The sequence below is a fragment of the Somniosus microcephalus genome, chromosome 11, assembly GCF_052327205.1.
Source record: "Somniosus microcephalus isolate GS21.2 chromosome 11, FLI_Smic_1.0, whole genome shotgun sequence".
NCBI classification, from domain to species: domain Eukaryota; kingdom Metazoa; phylum Chordata; class Chondrichthyes; order Squaliformes; family Somniosidae; genus Somniosus; species Somniosus microcephalus.
The window spans coordinates 225110213-225131346 of NC_140997.1; positions in this window are offsets into that span (position 1 = coordinate 225110213).

Below are 21134 nucleotides of genomic sequence, written 5' to 3' on the forward strand. Positions count from 1 at the left end.
TTCTGCATTCTTGGTTTTTAAACCAACACTGGTTCTGATCATGCGTTGTCTTTCCACAACGATAACATTTAACAGAACTCACACCCAATTTGTGTGCACTGAGCTCCGGTGACCGTAGCTGCATTACTGCCGTGCCTCTCGCTGCGGCTTCGTGTGCTGCTGCCATAGTGACCGCCTTCTCAAGCGTCAGCTCATTCTCCTCGAGCAGTCGCTTTTGTGTATCCTGTTTAAATAAACCACACACAAATTTGTCTCGTAGTGCATCTGTCAGTCCCGTTCCAAACTGGCAATATTTCGCTAATTTACGCAATTCCAGCAAATATTCAGCATTGCTTTCATGCTGTAGCTGCCTTCTGTCGTAAAATTTAAATCATTCCGCTAGCATCAGCGGCGTGGGGTTTAGATGATCTTTCAGGACAGTAACAATCTCATCGAACGTCTTATCCGCCGGTTCATCTGGTGATAACAGGTGTTTCAATTGCCCGTATGTCTTCGCACCCATTAAATTTAATAATGTTAGAGCTTTATCTTGGTCACGAATTTTATTGGCCTTACAATAATTTTTTACTCTTTCAACATATATGGCCCAATCTTCGAGGTCACTATCAAAGGTGCTAATATTCCCGTGTTTAGGCATTGTAGATTTGCAATTTCTCAGATTTTATTTTCTTTACTTGTTATCAAAGATGGCGGCTTCCCGCTCTTCCCGTCGTCCTCCGCCCACAAAATGGCGGTTTTCCCGCGCTTGGCGGTCTTCACCCGTCCCCCGACGCCGTCTCCCTTCAGCCCCCGATTGCGGCCCTTATCTTCGCCGCGATCGCCCGAGTGCGGCCCTTATCAGCGGATGCGATCGATGGCCCGGCTGCGCCTCGCACTTGAAAGCGGCCCGGCCCTTATCAGTGCTTGCGATCGATGGCCCGGCTGCGCCTCGCACTCCAAAGCCCTTATCTCCCGATCGCGATCGATGGCCCGCGCTTTTCACCGCGGCTCTCGCGCCTTCAATTTCTGCAGCCGCTGCCCTTTCAGCCCGAGTGCGGCCCTTATCGGTGGTTGCGATCGATGGCCCGGCTGCGCCCCTCACTTCAAAGCGGCCCAGCCCTTATCTGCCGATCGCTATCGCCCTGTACCTCTGTCTTCCCCCAGCCCTGTCTTCTACTCCGGTTCACAAGCTGATGGAGGCTTGAGGGTCCTAATGCCTGTCGCTTCCAGTGGGGTGGTGAGTGGTGAGGTTTGAAACCTCTCTTCAACCGCCGTGGAATAACTGCTGCAGGGTAAGAACCTGACTCGTCGCCAGTGTTAAGTCTGTGAATTATTTAGTTAATTAAGACACAGTCTAATGAGTAACAATAAAACAGGTCTTTACTGGTTGGAGGTAGGGACTATACTGAATACAAGATTACTGCACAGTGCTTATATACCGGTGTGTTCACCCCCGGTATTACGTCTACAGCAGCCTGAGAAAGTAGTACATCTCTTAAGGTGGAACAGGCTTAAGCTCTCTTAAGGTGGAATAGGTTACATACACAACACTATCCACTTTCCAGAGGAAAGTTTTTCCCTACTTTGTCTATCAAAACTCCTCATAATGTTGAACAACTCTACTAGGTCTCCCTTTAACCTTTTCTGCTCTAGAGATTCTCCAATCTCTCCAATGGGATACATTTAGGACTGATATCAGGAAGCTTACCTTCACACGAAAAATGGTCATCGCATATGATTGGTGGGGGGGGGGGTCTTCTTCTTAGGCAGTCCCTCGGAACCGAGGATGACTTGCTCCCACACTAAAAATGAGTTCTCAGGTGACTGATGAGTCCAATGCGGGACCTACAGTCTCTGTCAGAAGTGGCAGACGGTGATTGAAAGGGCGGGTGGGTGGGTGCTTGAGTTCACGTGCGTTCCTTCCGCTTGCTCTCGGCGAAGAGACTCGAGGTGTTCGGCACCTTCCTGGATGCTTCTCCTCCACTTTGTGCGGTCTTGGGCCAGGGATTCCCACGTGTCAGTGGGGATGTTGCACTTTTTCAAGGAGGCTTTGAGGGTGTCCTTGAAGCGTTTCCTCTGCTCACCTGGGGCTCTCTTGCCGTGTCGGAGCTCCGAGTAGAGCACTTGTTTTGGGAGTCTCGTATCGGGCACGCGGACGATGTGACCCGACCATATGATGGACTCCCAGATAAAGTAGCGAAAGTAAAAAGAAACCCTGAAATCATTTAAGAACCAATTAGACACAACAATATTTTCAGGTCATTCTGGCTGGATGGGCCTTCCCTCGTCCATAATTATCTTGTGATATTAAAAATATATAAATTTTCTCCAGAGGCGAAATGAGGGAATTTTTTTTACGCAGCGAGTTGCTGTGATCTGGAATGCGCTGCCTGAAAGGGCGGTGGAGCAGATTCAATAGTAACTTTCAAAAGGGAATTGGATAAATACTTAAAGTGAAAAAATTTGCAGGGCTATAGGGAAAGAGCAGGGGAGAGGGACTGATTGGAGAGCTCTTTCAAAGAGCCGAACCAGGCATGATGGGCCGAATGGCCCCCTTCTGTGAAAGAAGAAAGAAAGAAAGACTTGCATTTCTGTAGCGCCTTTCACGACCACCGGACGTCTCAAAGCGCTTTACAGCCAATGAAGTACTTTTGAAGTGTAGTCACTGTTGTAATGTGGGAAACGCAGCAGCCAATTTGCGCACAGCAAGCCCCCACAAACAGCAATGTGATAATGACCAGATCATCTGCTTTAGTTATGTTAGTTTAGGGATAAATATTGGGAGAACTCCCCTGCCGTATCATTCTATGATTCTATGATTTGAATTGTGCTAAACTCCCATTCATCGCATACACATTGTCATTTAAGGATTGAGCATAATGTGCTGAATGGCTTTCTCATTCTTTATTTCTTGTATGTTTGAATGTGCTAATAATTGTGATGCAGTCATTGCATGTTAATGAAATGATAACCAGTAGTGGAGTACTAGGAACTTACAGATATTTTTAACCATTAGCACAGCTAGACGCAATCTTTTGGCAGCCTTTCCTGTTTTGATGCACTTTGTGCAACGGACAGTGTGCTGAACCTTTCGAAATCAGCAATGTAGAAGGCGAACAATGGACTCTGTCAAGTCCTCAATTATATTAACAGTGTAAGCTATCTTGATGTATCTCACTGCTAAAAATAAACGCATCTCATGTGTTAAAATGAGTCATTTAAAAAAAATCAGATCTCACTCCTACCAACTCCCTGATGTTGAGAGTTCTGGTGTCAATGTGCTGTTTGACAAAGAGGAGTCATAGAATCATAGAATCACAGAAAGTTACAGCACGGAAGGAGGCCATTTCAGCCCATCATGTCCGCGCCGGCCAACAAAGAGCTATCCAGCCTAATCCCACTTCCCAGCTCTTGGTCCGTAGCCCTGCAGGTTAGAGCATCCCAAGTGCACATCCAAGTACATTTTAAATGTGGTTAGGGTTCCTGCCTCTACCACCCTTTCAGGCAGTGAGTTCCAGACCCCACAACCCTCTGGGTGAAGAAATTTCCCCTCAAATCCCCTCTAAACCTACCATCAATTACTTTAAATCTGTGCCCCCTGGTTTTTGACCCCTCTGCTAAGGGAAATACATCCTTTCTATCCACTTTATCTATTCCCCTCATAATTTTATACACCTCAATAAGGTCTCCCCTCAGCCTCCTCTGTTCCAAGGAAAACAGACCCAGCCTATCCAGTCTTTCCTCATAGCTAAGATTCTCTATTCCCGGTAACATCCTTGTAAATCGCCTCTGTACTCTCTCTAGTGCAATCACATCTTTCCTGTAATGTGGTGACCAGAACTGCACGCAGTACTCTAGCTGAGGCCTAACTCGTGTTTTATACAGTTGAATCATAACCCCCCTGCTCTTATATTCCATGCCACAGCTAATAAAGGCAAGCATTCCGTATGCCGCCTTAACCACCTTATCTACTTGGCCTGCTACCTTCAGGAGTCACCACAGCCAAGCCTGTTAGAAAGAAAGAAAGACTTGCATTTCTATATCAATAGATGGGCAGGAGGGAATGAATTCACTGCAGTTCAAACAGTGACCTCTGGAAGGATATCAACAATTTGGCGCCTCCTAAGAAATTAAGATTCCTTAAATTTTTTCTTTTGAATTGTTTGGATGCTAAATCCCTGTTTTTTTTCATCGCTCCACCGTTGGCGGCCGTGCGACCTTTCACGACCACTAGATATCCCAAAGCGCTTCACAGCCAATGGAGTACATTGTGAAGTGTAGTCACTGTTGTAATGTAGGAAATGCAGCAGCCAATTTGCGCACAGCAAGCCCCCACCAAAAGCAATGTGATAATGACTAGATAATCTGGTTTAGTGATGTTGATTGAGGGATCAGGACACCAGGGAGAACTCCCCTGCTCTACTTTGAAATAGTGCCGTGAGATCTTTTATGTCCACCTGAGAGAGCAGATGCCCGGGGCCTTTGGTTTAATGTTTCATCTGAAAGATGGCACTCTCTGACAGTGCAGCACTTGCTCAGTACTTGCACTGGAGCGTCAGCCTAGATTTTTCTGCTCAAGCCTCATGGAGTGGGTGGCTTGAACCCACAACCTTCTGACTCAACAGGCAGAGCGTGCCACCCACTGAGCCACAGCTGACACTAGTATTAGTGTTCGCACGCGACATCCACACCCGACAGGAGGCTTCTGGACATCGGGGAGCGGGAGCACTTGGCTGGGTTTTTACCCCCCCCTCCCCAACTAGGCCAACTTTAGTGGGCCTCACTGCTATCAAAGGGCAGGGGTCAAATTGCAGTTCATTTACCCATCAGGCAAATTCACAGTTGCTATTTAGACAAAGTATATTTTTTAACGTCACCATAAAGATAGAAGGAAACAAATCATTCAAAATAGACATCAAAAATAGGTCAATTTGAAAGGGGGACTAATTTTGTAGCTCACACAGTCCTTGTTTGCTCAATGACCCTCATCAAGCATTCTCCTGCTTCCCAGACCAGCATTCGTCCCTCAACAACAACAACTTGTATTTATACAGCGCCTTTGGCGTAATAAAACGTCCCGAGGCGCTGCACTGGAATGTAAAACTGAGCCGCACAAGGAGATGTGAGGGCAGGTGACCAAAAGCTTGGTTAAAGAGGTAGGTTTCAAGGAGCGTCTTAAAGGAGGAGGGAGAGGTAGAGAGGCGGAGCGGTTTCGGGAGGGAATTCCAGAGCTTAGGGCCCAGACAGCTGAAGGCATGGCCGCCAATGGTGGAGCGATGAAAAAAAACAGGGATTTAGCATCCAAACAATTCAAAAGAAAAAATTTAAGGAATCTTCGGAGGCACCAAATTGTTGATATCATTCCAGAGGCCACTGTTTGAACTGCAGTGAATTCATTCCCTCCTGCCCATCTATTGCTTGAACTGTACTGAGTCCAATACCTTATCTGTACCCATCCAATAATAAATGGAGCGTTACGCCCAGTAACAGAGAGGATAGAATTGAAAAGCAGGGAAGTTATGTTAAACTTGCACAGAACCTTAGTTAGATCACATTTGGAGTACTGTGCACAGTTCTGGTCACATTATAAAAAAAAGGTTATAGAGTCACTGGAGAAGGTGAAAAAAGATTCACAAGGATGATACCAGAACTGAGAGGATATACTTATCAGGAAAGGTTGAACAGGCTGGGGCTCTTTTCTCTAGAAAAGAGAAGGCTGAGGGGGTGACCTGATAGAGGTCTTCAAGATTATGAAAGGGTTTGATAGGGTAGATGTTGAGAAGATTGATGCGCCTCAATAACTTCAAGGCTCAAAGTTAACTGGATAAAACAAGGCTTTTATTAGCAAAGAAAGATGCCTGTGTCTTCACCTAGCATTCTGCTGTTCTGCTGCAAGACAAGCCTGGGCTTGTCTTAAGTAGGGCCAGGTATGGGCGGAGCCGACACACCCAATGGGGAGAAAGGGGGCGGTGCACTATATACAATACAAGGTAAAGAACCGGAGCAGGCAATACAATATATGTAGTTAAATACAGAGTCTGATGAATGACATATTTCATCACAAAGATCTTTCCACTTGTGGGAGAGATTAGGGGTCATAAATATAAGATAGCCACTAATAAAACCAATAGGGAATTCAGGAGAAATTTCTTTACCCAGCGAGCGGTTAGAATGTGGAACTTGCTACCACAGGGAGTGGTTGAGGCGAATCGCGTAGATGCATTTAAGGGGAAGCTAGATAAACACACGAGGGTGAAAGGAATAAAAAGATATGCTGACGGGGTTGGATGAAGGGGCGTGGGAGGAGGCTCGTGTGGAGCACAAACGCGAGCATGGACCAGTTGTGCTGAATGGCCTGATTCTGTGCTGTAGACTCGATGTAACTATTTGTCAGTAACTCTCTCTCTCTATCAGCGGACTTCTCCCTCTCCCAATATAAACTGTTCTACAGTTGGCCAGCTTAACAACAGTCAATGGACTTGAAAATAACTCATTGCATGCCACGCGCTTTTGAATGTTTGCAAGAGACATGATAAGGTATTAAGTAAATACATATCATGCTTTCTCTAGCATACCAATCTTAAAATAAATTAAAACACCCTCTCTTTGCATCACATGAGCCAGACCTGTCAACACCCAGCTCAGGTCAGCCATGATCTTATCGAATGGCGTAACAGGCTTGAGGGGCTGAATGGCCTACTCCTGTTCCTAAGTTCTGACAGGGAGATGACGGTAATGGATGAGAAGAAGTAATATGGATGCGTAAAAATAAAGTAGAATTTTTAAAAGATGTACTAATTTCATATGAGAACGGAAATGGGGGGGGTGGTGGGGCCCTCATGACTGGATATTCTGTCAACTTGGGGCCCTCATGACCAGATAGCCTGTCAACTTTCACTGCCTAGGCTTGCACATGGGGAGTTGCTGGAGGCTCCATCACATGACCTCCTGCCTCCAACCGCACTGCCCCCCCACCCCCCACGCACACACACACGCCATTGGTTGCCCGACACGTCCATCCTCGTGGTCCCCCCCTTCCCACGGCCAATCAGAAAGCGAATAGACTCTTCATTGCCTGATTGGATGATTCTTGACTGTCAGTCAAACAGCCTTCTTTCCCCATCTCACAGAATCACAGAATCACAGAAACCCCACAGTGCAGATAGAGGCCATTTCGGCCCATCAAGCCTGCACCGACACATATCCCACCCGATCCCCGTAACCCCTACACCAACACATATCCCACCCTATCCCCGTAACCCCACGTATTTAATCCCCCTAACACTAAGGGTCAATTTATCATGGCCAATCAACCTAACCCGCACATCTTTGGACTGTGGGAGGAAACCGGAGCACCCGGAGGAAACCCACGCAAACACGGGGAGAATGTGCAAACTCCACACAGACAGTCATCCGAGGCCGGATTCGAACCCGGGTCCCTGGCGCTGTGAGGCAACAGTGCTAACCACTATGCCACCGTCAGATATTTTTATTACTAATAACCAAAGTGCTCAAAGAATTATTTTTATTTACAACACAATTTTTTTAATGATTTTCCTCCCGGGCTTTTGCTGGCAGTGGTGTCCGGGAGATTCGTCTTTAATTCCTGGAGACTCCAAGGCAATGCTGGAGGGTTGACGACCCTAGCTATAATGTAGGACTCCACCATTTAAATGCAAGTTCTTTCTTACCCTTTCCATGCCTGTAATATTTTTCCTAGAATCGGGTATGCGGAACTGATCTGGATGCTCCAATTCTGCACCCTAAAGTCTTGTAGAAATTCAACATCGCTTTCTTCTCTTTATATTCAATGTCCTCAAAAATAAAACCCAGAATCCCATTTGACGTTTACGGGTCTTTTCCGCCTGCACTCCCACTTTGTTTTTGTTTTGACTGTCCCAGGAGAAGACATGGCTGGCTGCGGGGGGGTGAGGTTGTGTAGGGAGTGTCTAGTCCTGATGCTCCAGCCATCATGAGAGCGGGGCAAGCTTGATGGGCCAGCTGCTCTTTTCCTGCCCGTCATTTTCATATGTTTGTAAGTAGGTGAGTAGCTGAGCTAAATCAATAATCAAGAGGTCAGTCCGCAAGCGTGACCCCGAGCTTCTGGTCGCTTACCATTTTAATTCTCCGCCCCAGCCCCACCCTGACCTCTCTGTCCTCGGCCGCCTACACTGTTCCAATGAAGCTCAATGGAGGTTCGAGGAACAGCGCGCCTCATCTTTCGATTAGGCACTTTACAGCCTTCTGGACTCAACATCGAGTTCAACAATTTCAGACCATAACCTCTGCCCCCAGTTTTTCATCAGCAGGTGCTGATTTTGCTGTTGCCATTTACAGCTCCTCTCGACCCATCTTTTCTTTCTTTACTTGTCCCATTGCCAACAATGTTCCCTGTCATTTTTTTGGGGGTGCGCGGCCCATTCACAGCTTCGCGCATGCTCGAACTATAACATTGCAAAAGCCGGTCGCGTGGCCGCACAGCTTATAGGGACCGCTGATTACCACCCCCTTTTGCCTCGCCCCATTGTCCCTTTCATCATTTACTCTCCTGCTTTCCAGCCTATCACAGACCTTCCCCTTTGTTCTCCCCTCCCCCCTTTCCTTGCCTCTGTATTTGCTTAAAAACCTGTTACATCTCTAAAATGTTCCAGTTCTGATGAAGGGTCACAGACCTGAAACATTAACTCTGTTTCTCTCTCCACGGATGCTGCCCGGCCTGCTGGGTGTTTCCAGCATTTTCTGTTTATATTTCCGATTTCCAGCATCTGCAGTATTTTGCCTTTGTGCGGTTAGGTTATACCATAGAAACATAGAAGATAGGAGCAGGAGTAGGCCATTCGGCCCCTAGAGCCTGTTCCGCCATTCAATGAGATCATGGCTGATCATCCAAATTCAGTACCCTGTCCCTGCCTTCTCCCCATATCCATTAATCCCTTTAGCCTTAAGAAATATATCCAACTCCTTCTTGAATATATCTAATGAATTGGCCTCAACTGCCTTCTGTGGTAGAGAATTCCACAGGTTCACCACTCTCTGGGTGAAGAAATCTGTTATCAGTAAAAGTGATTGTTGTAAAAACCCCACTTGTTCACTAATTGTCCTTTAGGGAAGGAAATCTGCCACCCTTACTCGGTCTGGCCTACATGTCACACCAACATGGTTTACTTGCAAGCCACTCAGTTGTATAAAGCCACTACAGCGGATCAAGAAGAAGGCGGCCCACCACAACCTTCTCACGGCAATTATGGGACAGGCAATAAATGCCGACCTTGCCAGCGATGCCCACATCCCGAGAATGAATTTAAAAAAAACTCCACTCTACCATCCAAGACAGTGCAGTCTGTTTGATTGGCACCACAATGAGGCTGCACTGAGGTTCTATCTACAGGATGCAGTGCAGCAACTCATCAAACTTACTTCGACAGCTCCCACCCAACGACACCATCTCTACCATCAGGAAGGACAAGAGCAGCACTGTCAAGGCGACATCATCACCTCCAGGTTACCCACCAAGACACACACCATCCTGACTTGGACATATACATTGCTAGGTCTTAGCAACTTGCCGAGTTTCTGAGCCTTATCCCCTGTAGAACCTTGGCTTCCCCAATTTCATAAAAATCAGGCCCCAGACAGAGCAGGCATCGAACGTGGAGCCCCTGCCCCTCCATGCCCACCCGCCCCTCCCCTCCACCGATAGCTTGGTTGCTGGGGCAGTGTGACTGGGCTGTGCAGGCCATGGAGATCTGACATTCAATTCCTGGTCTCAGCTGAGGGGCAGTATGGGTGCTGCAGTCAGCTTCCACGTCCCTCAGCTGGGAAGGAGAAGTCAACCGTGGTCCCCAACCATGACAGCAGTCCACTTTAGCCCCTGCTGGGAATGTGGTGGTGAGTGGCATCAGGTGTCTCTGTGGTGCACCAACACTGACTGTCCAGAGTGAGGTGGTTAATATTAAGTTGTTGTTGCTTCGTATGACAGGAAAAGCCTATAATGGGATGTCTAGTTTGGCTCTCCATTTGAGAGGCCGAGTGGAGAAATGAGGTGCCTCCCGCAACAGGTCTCAGTGGGCAGGTTGATGTGATGTGTTTCATGGTCTGGGACTCTGCCACAGTCGCACTTCGGGTCGTCCCTTATCTTCCACTTGTGGAGCAGGTGGCCACATCGTCCACGCCCTGTGCGGATTGGGTTGAGCGCTGCCCACTGTCTCCGAGGGAGGTCGAAGCCAGGGACCTCTGCTGTTGGGTCAGTGATGAGGTGTTGGTTCTTTATGTTGCGTGCGTCCCACGATTCCCTCCATCTGGTTAGTGGGTCGATACCAGTATTAAAAGTATTAAATGGTATAAGTGAAGTACGCCACGATAGTACAGCAAAGTAAGCCAGGTCAATAAAGGACAGAAATTTAAATGAGTGAAAAGCAAATTTAAAAGATATTAAGAACGTCTTTACTCAGAGTAATCTGCCATGCGGGATAGTATAGACAGAGACTCTTGAGATAGTCAAGGTGCAGTTGAATGCTGAAGTGGGGAGTTTGGTTGCTGGAGGAATGAGTTTTGATGGGCTGAATGACCTTTCTTTGTCCTTGACCTCCGTTATGATGCAGCGTAGACAGCCGTCACAGCTTTACTTCATTTCTTGAAGAAGGGCGAAATGTGGCAGCTTGGCTTGGTTAGGAGGACTCTCGGCGTAAAATCAAATGGGCGCAGGTTCCAGCTCCACTCAAGGACCCTGGCCACGTAATCTAGGCTGGTATTCCTTTAGATGTTGCCTGTCTGCTCGAGGTGTTTAATAACAAAGATATGATTGAAATCCTGATCCCAGGTTCTTGCCATGCTAATTCATTTGTTGGATTTTGATAAATAAAACAGCAGTGGTTTAAAATGCCGCAGTAACCCAGTCGAAATGTGTGCACCTTCCCATCGCATCGACAGGTGGAATTCTGTCAATATTTTCTTTGATCAGTGTGTCAGATCCGTCTTCATGAAAATCCTGTGCCGATTTTCATAGTGACTCAGTTTTCCTGGAACACTCCCATATCTCTTTCACCTATCCCGCCCCCCGTCCCCCCCCCCCCCCCCACTGCACCAATCGCTCCGCCCTCCCCCTCCCTCACTCCCCCCTCCCCCTCCCTCGCTCCCCCCGCCCCCTCCCCCTCCCTGCGACTTACTGAGAAATCAGTGGCCAGGCGGTCATATGCCTGTTCCTGGAAACATACAATAGGGCTCTCATCATGAAAATGAAAATAATCCCTTATCATCACACACAGACCATCTGCAGGCAGGCAGCTAGCGGGCAGTGTTTCTCTTACCGAGACAGGGCCTGTGCACAAATGGAAAATAAGTGGCATGTTAACAATTTGCTTCTCATCAGGTCAGCTTTGGTGGAAAACTAGAGTTGTGAACCCACAATGCTGTGAACTGTAATTATTAGAGCTCACTATAAATAACCAAGACAAGAAATGACAGCTTCATTGACCTGAACTGGGTCCCTTTTACAGAGAACGCAGGTCTTCTGCTTGGGTCTGGATTCCGTTTACTGTGAGCTGGTGTCCTAATGAAACACCAGGCTTCCTTTCCCAAACCGACAGCGTATCATTGCACATTTGCAGTGTCAGCCGTGGCTCAGTGGGCAGCACTCTCGCCTCTGAGTCAGAAGGTCGTGGGTTCATAGTCCCACTCCTGAGACTTGAAGCACATAAATCTAGGCTGACACTCCAGTGCAGTGCTGAGGGAGTGCTGCACTGTCGGAGGTGCCGTCTTTTGGATGAGACGTTAAACCGAGGCCCCGTCTGCTTTCTCAGGTGGATGTAAAGGATCCCATGGCACTATTTCGAAGAAGAGCAGGGGAGTTCGCCCCAGTGTCCTGGCCCGATAGTTATCCCTCAATCGATATCACTAAATAGAAGATGATCTGGCCGTTATCACATTGCTGTTTGTGAGAGCTTGCTGTGCGCAAATTGGCCGCCGCGTTTCCTACATTACTACAGTGACTACGCTCCAAAAAGTACTTCATTGGCTGTAAAGTGCTTTGGGAGGTCCGGTGGTCGTGAAAGGTGCTATAGAAATGCAAGTCTTTTTATTTGTAATCAGGTGCCAGGATCAAATGGTATCTGGGGAGGAGGGTGGGGTGGGTGAGCGAGAGGGTTAGCTGAGTGACATGCAGCGGAGTCAGGTACTAGGTGTGATATAGGCGGAGAATGTGGACCATCAATCACTGAGAGTCTGGAACGCAAGTCACGGGAAATCCTGAACCCTCTATCATAATCATAATCAAATCAACTTTATTGTCATTGTTAGTGCACAAATGCAGTACAACGAAATGTAGGCTTGCGGCTCCCGAGAGTGTACATTTAGATTAAGACATTTAAACATTCAACATTCATTTGGCTTGTAATACATTAACATAAACATAACCATAATAAAGTGCATTGGCAGATGTGCAGGCTTTAGCGTTTATTTGTGGAGTTCAGTAGGATGACAGCCCTGGGAAAGAAGCTGTTCCTAAATCTGGTCGTACGGGTGCGAATGCACCTGTAGCATCTCCCAGATGGCAGGAGGGCGAACAGACTGTGGCTGGGGTGGGTAGGGTCTTTGATGATGGTCCGTGACCTCCGTAAACAGCGTTTCTGGTATATGTGCTCTATATGCGGTAATGCGTTGGGCAGTTTTGACTACCCGCTGCAGGGCTTTCCGGTCATAGTAGCTACAGCTGCCATACAATACTGTGATACAGTTTGTCAGGATGCTCTCTATTGTGCAGCGGTAAAAGTTAGAGAGGATCAGGGGTGACAGGTTACATCCCTTCAGCCTCCTTAGGAAATATAGGCGCTGCTGGGCCTTCTTCACCAGAGAGGAGGTATTGAGGGACCAGGAGAGGTCTTCCATGATGTGGACTCCGAGGGAGTCCTCTATTAGGGAGGAGTGGGTGTTTTCCATTATTGAAGTGCCAAGTCCCATTCACCCATCAACCCCTGTGCTCGTTGACTTACATTGACTCCCGGTTAAGCAGCGCCTCAATCTTAAAATTCCCATCCTCGTTTGCAAATCCCTCCATGGCTTCGCCCCCTCCCTATCTCTGTGACCTCCTCCAGCCCCACAACCCTCAGAGATATCTCCGCTTCTCCAATTCTGGCCTCTTGCACATCCCCGATTTTAATCGCTCCACCATTGGCGGCCATGCTTTCAGCTGCCTGGGCCCCAGGCTTTGGAATGCCCTCCTTAAACCTCTCCGCCTCTCTACCTCTCTCTCCTCCTTTAAGACGCTCCTTAAAATCTACCTCTTTGACCAAGCTTTTGGTTAATCATCCTAATATCTCCTACGAGACTCAAATGTTGTTTGATAAGGCTATCAAACGCGCTAGATAAATGCAAGTTGTTGCTGTTTACAGAAACCCGTAAGAAGTCATTGGGGTGGCGGGGAACCTAAATGCTAACCTAGCAAGGATAGGACGCACAGCGCAACCTAGACCAGCTGGAAATCAAGCAAATTCTGGAGTTTCTCATTGCAAACCTTCAACACTCATTGTTAAGTCCTAGGATGTGAGAGCACAAGCAGTTTTGGGAACAGGCAAAGGCCATTTTTGGGCCCAGCTACCCTATGCCTTTTAGAGAGATCAAGCCCACCCAGCTGCCTTCTGACTCTATACCTCAGTCCCTTTTCCATCTGGATGCTAATCTGTTTATCTCTCGCGTCTCTTTTCCATAGTCCGCTTCTCATAATGTCGGTTGCCAAGAGCTTGCATCATTTATTACTCAGGTCCGTAGGAACACAGGAACATAGGAACAGGAGTAGGCCATTTCGCCCCTCGAGCCTGTTCCGCCATTCAGGTCACAAGCAGCTCACTCAGGGTAAGCACGGAGTGTTGAATTGGCCATTTAGGACTGAGATGAGGAGGAAGTTCTTCACTCAAAGGGTTGTGAATCTTTGTAATTCTCTGCCCCAGAGGGCTGTGGATGCTGAGTCGTTGAGTCTATTCAAGGCTGAGATAGATAGATTTTTGGACTCTAGGGGAATCAAGGGATATGGAGATCGGGCAGGAAAGTGGAGTTGAGGTCGATGATCAGCCATGATCTTATTGAATGGCGGAGCAGGATCGAGGGGCCGTATGGCCTACTCCTGCTCTTATTCCTTATGTTCTTATCACATGATCACCAAAATTGGTGTTGACAAGCTTGGCAAATCCAGGTTGACCATCGCACCTCCTCCCAAGATCTGCAAAGTAGAGTCTGAGATCACATCAGAACTCCTTTTCTCTCCTGTTGGAGCACTGCTTTCCAGTAAGTTCACCTCCTCCCTAGGCAAATGTATTCCTAGGTCTGTGAACGCAGGCAGCCTTCTCACCCGCACTGCCATCTGTCACGCTGAAGGAGCTACCGTCTCAACTTCTAAAGCCACCTGTCTGGATCAGATGTCAGCAAAGTTACTCAAGAGCTGATGTTGATTTTCTTGTCAAGCCATTAGCCCATGTAACTAATCATTCAATCAGGCAACAGAAGTCGTCAGTGTTCAGGGCTATTTAAGCATCCACTTCAGAAGGCCAATGATGTTGGTCGTTGGCCCAGATGAAGCTAGGATTGGCGCTGAAACTACCAGGGCACCTTTGCACTGCCCCTGATCAGTGGTGGTTCAGTTGGTAGCACCTTTGCCTCTAAGGCAGAAGGTTGTGGGTTCAAAATCCCACTCCAGGGACTTGAGCACAAAAATCTAGGCTGACACTCCAGTTCAGTGCTGAGGGAGTGCTGCACTGTCGGAGGTGTTGTCTTTCAAATGAGACGTTAAACCGAGGCCCCGTCTGCTCTCTCAGGTGCACATCAAAGATCCCGTGGCACTATTTCGAAGAATGTAACACCCTTATTTAAAAAGGGCAGTAGACAGAAGGCTGGAAACTATAGACCGGTTAGCCTAACATCTGTGGTAGGTAAAATTTTGGAGTCCATTATTAAGGAGACAGTAACAGGACATTTGGATAATCATAATTTAATAGGACAAAGTCAGCATGGTTTTATGAAGGGGAAGTCATGTTTGATAAATTTGCTGGAGTTCTTTGAGGAAGTAACATATAGGGTGGATAAAGGGGAACCAGTGGACGTAGTGTATTTAGACTTCCAAAAGGCATTTGACAAGGTGCCACACAAAAGATTATTGCTTAAGATACAAAATCACAGGATTGGGGGTAATATTCTGGTATGGATAGAGGATTGGCTATCTAACAGAAGGCAGAGAGTTGGGATAAATGGTTCATTCTCAGACTGGCAATCAGTAACTAGTGGTGTACCGCAGGGGTCAGTGCTGGGTCCCCAACTCTTTACAATCTAGATTAACGATTTGGAGGAGGGGACCGAGTGTAACATATCAAAGTTTGCAGATGATACTAAGATGGGAGGGAAAGTAGTGAGTGAGGAGGACATAAAAAACCTGCAAGGGGACATAGACAGGCTAAGTAAGTGGGCAGAGATTTGGCAGATGGAATACAATACTGGAAAGTGTGAGGTTATGCACTTTGGCAGGAAAAATCATAGAGCAAGTTATTATCTTAATGGCAAGAAACTGGAAAGTACTGAAGTACAAAGGGATCTGGGGGTCCTGGTGCACGAAACTCAAAAGGTTAGTATGCAGGTGCAGCAAGTGATTAAGAAGGTCAATGGAATGTTGGTTTTCATTGCTAGGGGGATAGAATATAAAAATAGGGAGGTATTGCTTCAGTTGTACAAGGTATTGGTGAGACCGCACCTGGAATACTGCGTACAGTTTTGGTGTCCATACTTAAGGAAGGACATACTTGCTCTCGAGTCAGTACAAAGAAGGTTCACTCGGTTAATCCCGGGGATGAGGGCATGGACATATGAGGAGAGGTTGAGTAGATTGGGACTCTACTCATTGGAGTTCAGAAGAATGAGAGGCGATCTTATTGAAACATATAAGATTGTGAAGGGGTTGGATCGGGTGGATGCGGGGAGGATGTTCCCGATGATGGGTGAAACTAGAACTAGGGGGCATAGTCTTAGAATAAGGGGCTGCTCTTTCAAAACTGAGATGAGGAGGAACTACTTCACTCAGAGGGCGGTAGGTCCATGGAATATGCTGCCCCAAAAAGCTGTAGAAGCTACATCATTACATAAATTTAAAACAGAAATAGGCAGTTTCCTAGAAGTAAAGGGAATTAAGGGTTACGGGGAGCGGGCAGGAATTTGGACATGAGTCTAGGTTCGGATCGGTCATGGCCCTGTGGGTAGCGGAGCGGGCCCAGGGGCCGTGTAGCCTGATCCTGCTCCTATTTCGTGTGTCTAATTCTGTTAGATTCAGGAGATGGTTCTGTGATAGTGGATTGGCGGTTAGGATCAGATCAGCCATGGTCTTATTGAATGGCGGAGCAGGCTCGAGGGGCCGATTGGCCTACTCCTGCTCCTATTTCTTATGTTCTTATGTAAGAGCAGGGGAGTTATCCCCGGTGTTCTGGCCAATATTTATCCCTCAATCAACATCAGCAAAACAGATGATCTGGTCATTATGACAAATTGGCTGCCATGTCTCCTACATTACAACAGTGACTACACTTCAAACAGTACTTCATTGGCTGTAAAGCGCTTTGGGACGTCCGGTGGTCATGAAAGTCACTATATAAATGCAAGTCTTTTTTTTCTCCACTCCCCCTATCCAAACAATGTATATCCCTACCTGATAGGGATTGGACGTACAGGCACCTAAACGCTAACCTATCAGGGATTGGATGCACAGCACAACCTAAACCCACAGGAAATCAGTCAACCCTCTCTCCTGATAGAAGGACACAACCTATCTTTCTCAATTGTCAGTGATTGGAGACTGGCATTCGATTGACAGGGATCAGCCTTATGCCCCCGTCTGAGAAAAATGAGACAAGCACATCCAAGAGCTTACCAGGGATTTGATATAGCCGCCCACCGAGCAGACCGGCAAGTAACCAAAGCTTCCCCAAAGCCAATGAGTTACTTTTCAAGTTAGTCACTGTTGCTTTGTAGGCAAACATGGCCACCACTTTGCGGCCAACAGTATCACACGAACAGCAATGAATGACCATTAAATCTGCTCCTCTAATTATAATCGCTCAACCATTGGTGGCCGTGCCTTCTGTTGCCTGGGCCCTAAGCTCTGGAATTCCCTGCCTAAACCTGTCTGCCTCGCTACCTCTCTTTCCTCCTTTAAGACGCTCCTTAAAACCTGCCTCTTTGACCAAGCTCCTGCCCTAATTTCTGCTTCTGTGGCTCGGTGTCAAATTTTTGTCTTATAACACTCCTGCACAGCACCTTGGGACATTTTACTATGTTAAAGGCGCTATATAAATACAAGTCGTTGTTGTTTTGGTGGTGTTGGTTGAGGGAAGAATGATATATCCAATGATAGTATCAACCCTATGTTGTATCATTGGTAACCCAGCATTATCTTCTGTAGTGAAGAGTGATGAAAAGTAGCCAGTTAAATCCTTGGACTCCATCCAAGTGGAATCCTTCAATTGTCCCACACAGTCCTCGCTGGCCCTCTGGCTCCGAATGTATCTGACGAAGAGCTTGCCGCACTGACAGGGCAACTTAGAATACGTGCTGAAGTCCCGGAGTGGGACTTGAACCCGTAACCTTTAATTCAGCGACGAGAGTGCTGTCGACTGAGCCAAGCTGACACAAGACTGATAAGTAGGCCCCCCCACCACTACCAGCCTGGTTAGAATTAGATTGTGCACATGGACCCACCCGCCCACTAGCCTGTTGAGAATCGGATGCATGTATAGAATATTCTAGACCAACAACCAATTAATCACACCTCTCTATCCTCACTAAATGAGAAAAGATTGAGTAACACATGTGCTCCCCTCTAGGGATTGAACAGCTTTTATGTACCTGTAGTAACCAGGCGGGTAGTACCCCACTCCCCACTTCCCAGCCCCCCAACGATTAATCATTTTCCACCCCGGTCCAAGCAGTAGACTGTCAGTTGTACACTTAGCAGTGTCAGTTGTGGCTCAGTGGGCAGCACCCTCGCCTGTGAGTCAGATGGTTGTGGGTTTAAGTCCCACTCCAGAGACTTGAGTACAAAAGTCTAGGCTGACACTCTCCAGTGCCAGTACTGAGGGAGTGCTGCACTGTCGGAGGTGCCATCTTTCAGATGAGATGTTAAACCGAGACCCCCGTCTGCCCTCTCGGGTGGACGTAAAAGATCCCACGGTACTATTTCGAAGAAGAGCAGGCAAGTTCTCCCTGGTGACCTGGCCAATATTCATCACTAAAACAGATTATCTGGTCATCTATCACATTGCTGTTTGTGGGATCTTGCTGTGTGCAAATTGGCTGCCGCGTTTCCTACATTACAACAGTGATTACAGTTCAAAAGTACTTCATTGGCTGTTGGGATGTCCTGAGGTTGTGAAAGGCGCTGTAGAAATTCAAGTTCTTTCTAACAAGAGTATGTCAAGGCCTTGGAGAGGGTGCAGAGGAGATTTACTAGAATTGTACCAGGGATGAAGAACTTCAGTTATGTGGAGAGACTAGAGAAGCTGGGATTGTTCTTCTTAGAGCTGCGATGGTTAAGGGGAGATTTAATAAAGGTGTTTAAAATTATGAAGAGTTTTGATAGAGTAGACAGGGAGAAAGTGTTTCCACTGGCAGGAAGGTTGGTAACCAGAGGACACAGATATAAAATAATTGGGGAAAGAACCAAGGGGGAGATGAGGAGACATTGTTTACGCAGCGAGTTGTTGTGATCTGGAATGCGCTGCCTGAAAGGGTGCAGGAAGCAGATTCAATAATAAGTTTATAAAGGAAATTGGATAAATACTTGAAGGGGAAGATTTTGCAGGGCTACGGGGAAAGAGCGGGGGTTGTGGGACTAATTGGAGAGCTCTTTCAAAGAGCCGGCACAGGCACGATGGGCCAAATGGCCTCCTTCTGTGCTGTAGGAATCTATGAGCTGTGGAATTTCCCTAGTACAGGTGCACGATCCCTTATCCGAAACCCTTGGGGCCAGATATGTTTCGGAATTCGGAATTTTTCGGATTTCAGAACGGACATTAATAATGCTTATAAATGGACAAGAGGCAGCCGTCGGGTTTACCCCACAACTACACTAGTGATGGATGCAAACCTGGCTAGGTAACCAGATTACTATAAAGAAATAGTTAACAGCAATGTTTCCTCAAAGTTGCACACGGCCACGCAGTAATCTGCAAACTCCCGTGCAAGCTGCTCAAGCTTTTACACTGGAAATACCGAGAGACGCTCCACGAAAAAACTTTCGGTTTTCAGAGCTTTTCGAATTTCGGAATTGCGGATAAGGGATAGTTGACCTGTACTCTGATAATCCTGCAGTAATGACATCAGAAAGGATACACCTCCAGAACCATAATTTGAGCTCTGCACAGTCCCTGGAGTTTCCTCAAAACCAGTAAAAATCAAAATGCTGTAACATTTCATATGTTGTATTTCAATGATACAATAGTGGAGCTGAGTGAAAAGTCTGGAATTTCCCGAATGTTCACGATTTGCTCTGGTTGGTTTCTTGAAACTCTTAATGAGATTACAGACTAGGAAAGGCCTAGGTTTCAAGTCACAGTTTAGGTGAGTTAGTTGAGCTAAAAGAAAATGTTTTCTCACTGGTATAGAAAGAATTCTGAAAGGTTTTGAGAGGGCCAATAGTTGTATGACGGGAAAAGCTTATGTTGGGATGTCTAGTTTGGCTCTCCATTCGATGTCCTCCTGAGAGGCCGAGTGGAGAAATGAGGCACCTCCCACAACAGATCTCAGTAGGCAGGTCGATGTGATGTGTTTCATGGTCTGGGACTCATGGTCACAGTCACACTTCGGGTCGTCCCTCATCTTCCACTGGTGGAGCAGGTGGCCACATCGTCCATGTCCCGTGCGGATAGGGTGGAGCGCTGCCCACTGTCTCCGAGGGAGGTCGAAGCCAGGGACCTCTGCTGTTGGGTCAGTGATGAGGTGTTGGCTCTTCATGGTGCGTGATTTTTTTCCATCAATAGTGAAAAGTTTTTTCCACTAGTTGGCAAATTGGTAGAAGAGGGCCTAGATTATCATCTGAAGAATGGAGGCGGAAGTTAGTAGAAATGTTTTTGCACAGAGGATTATTAGAACATGGAGTTCTTTAGCACAAGTGACTAATGAGGCAGAGACGATAAGATCATTTAAAAAGGAATTGGATAAGCATTTGAAAAGGAAGAATAGAAAAGGTTAAAGGGAAAGGGCAGGGATGTGGGGAAAGAAAGAAAGAAAGAAAGAAAGACTGACTTACATTTCTATAGCGCCTTTCACAACTTCAGGACATCCCAAAGCGCTTTACAGCCAATGAAGTACTTTTTGAAGTGTAGGCACTGTTGTAATGTAGGAAATGCAGCAGCCAATTTGCGCACAGCAAGCTCCAGTTGAAGAAGAGTTTGCATGGGACAGGCACAATGGGCTAAATGGCCTCGTTCTGTGCTGTAGGTTCCATGGTCACAGTCAGTAGGGATGCTATAGTCGGGCCAAAAGTTGCAGGACTGGAGAGGGGACAAGTTTAGCCAAGCCTCTTGCTGATGATTGCTGGACGGTGAGCAGTGTTGGAGACTGGCCGAGGACATGGTTCAGCTCAGTTCAATCCCTCCACAGACAAGTAACCTGCCAACTGTCTAGACACATGTTTGAAGAATTGCCACATGGGCAGGTACTGGAGGGCTGGTGACTGTGCTCCAGCAAGTGTCAGCCGCTTCAAGGGAAGAGGGGAAATAACTGGAGGCGGAAAAATATATTTAAGAAGTAATCTTTCAAAGGACATACTGTAGATTTAAGGTAATTTGTAGAAGGATTAGAGGGGAGTTCAGGAGAACTGTTTTCGCCCAGAGGGTGGTGGAGGTCTGGAACTCACTGCCTGAAAGGGTGGTAGAGGCAGAAACCCTCATCACATTTAAAAAGTACTTGGATATGCACTTGAAGTGCCGTAACCTACAGGGCTACGGACCAAGTGCTGGAAAGTGGGATTGAGATGGAGAGCTCTTTGTCGGCCGGCACAGACACGATGGGCCAAATGGCCTCCTTCTGTGCCGTAAATTTCTATGATTCTATGACATAGTAAGGGAACAAAATTCTGATCAACTGAGAGACGGTTTATTTTTTTCAGAAATTTTTTTTCACTATTTTTCTCC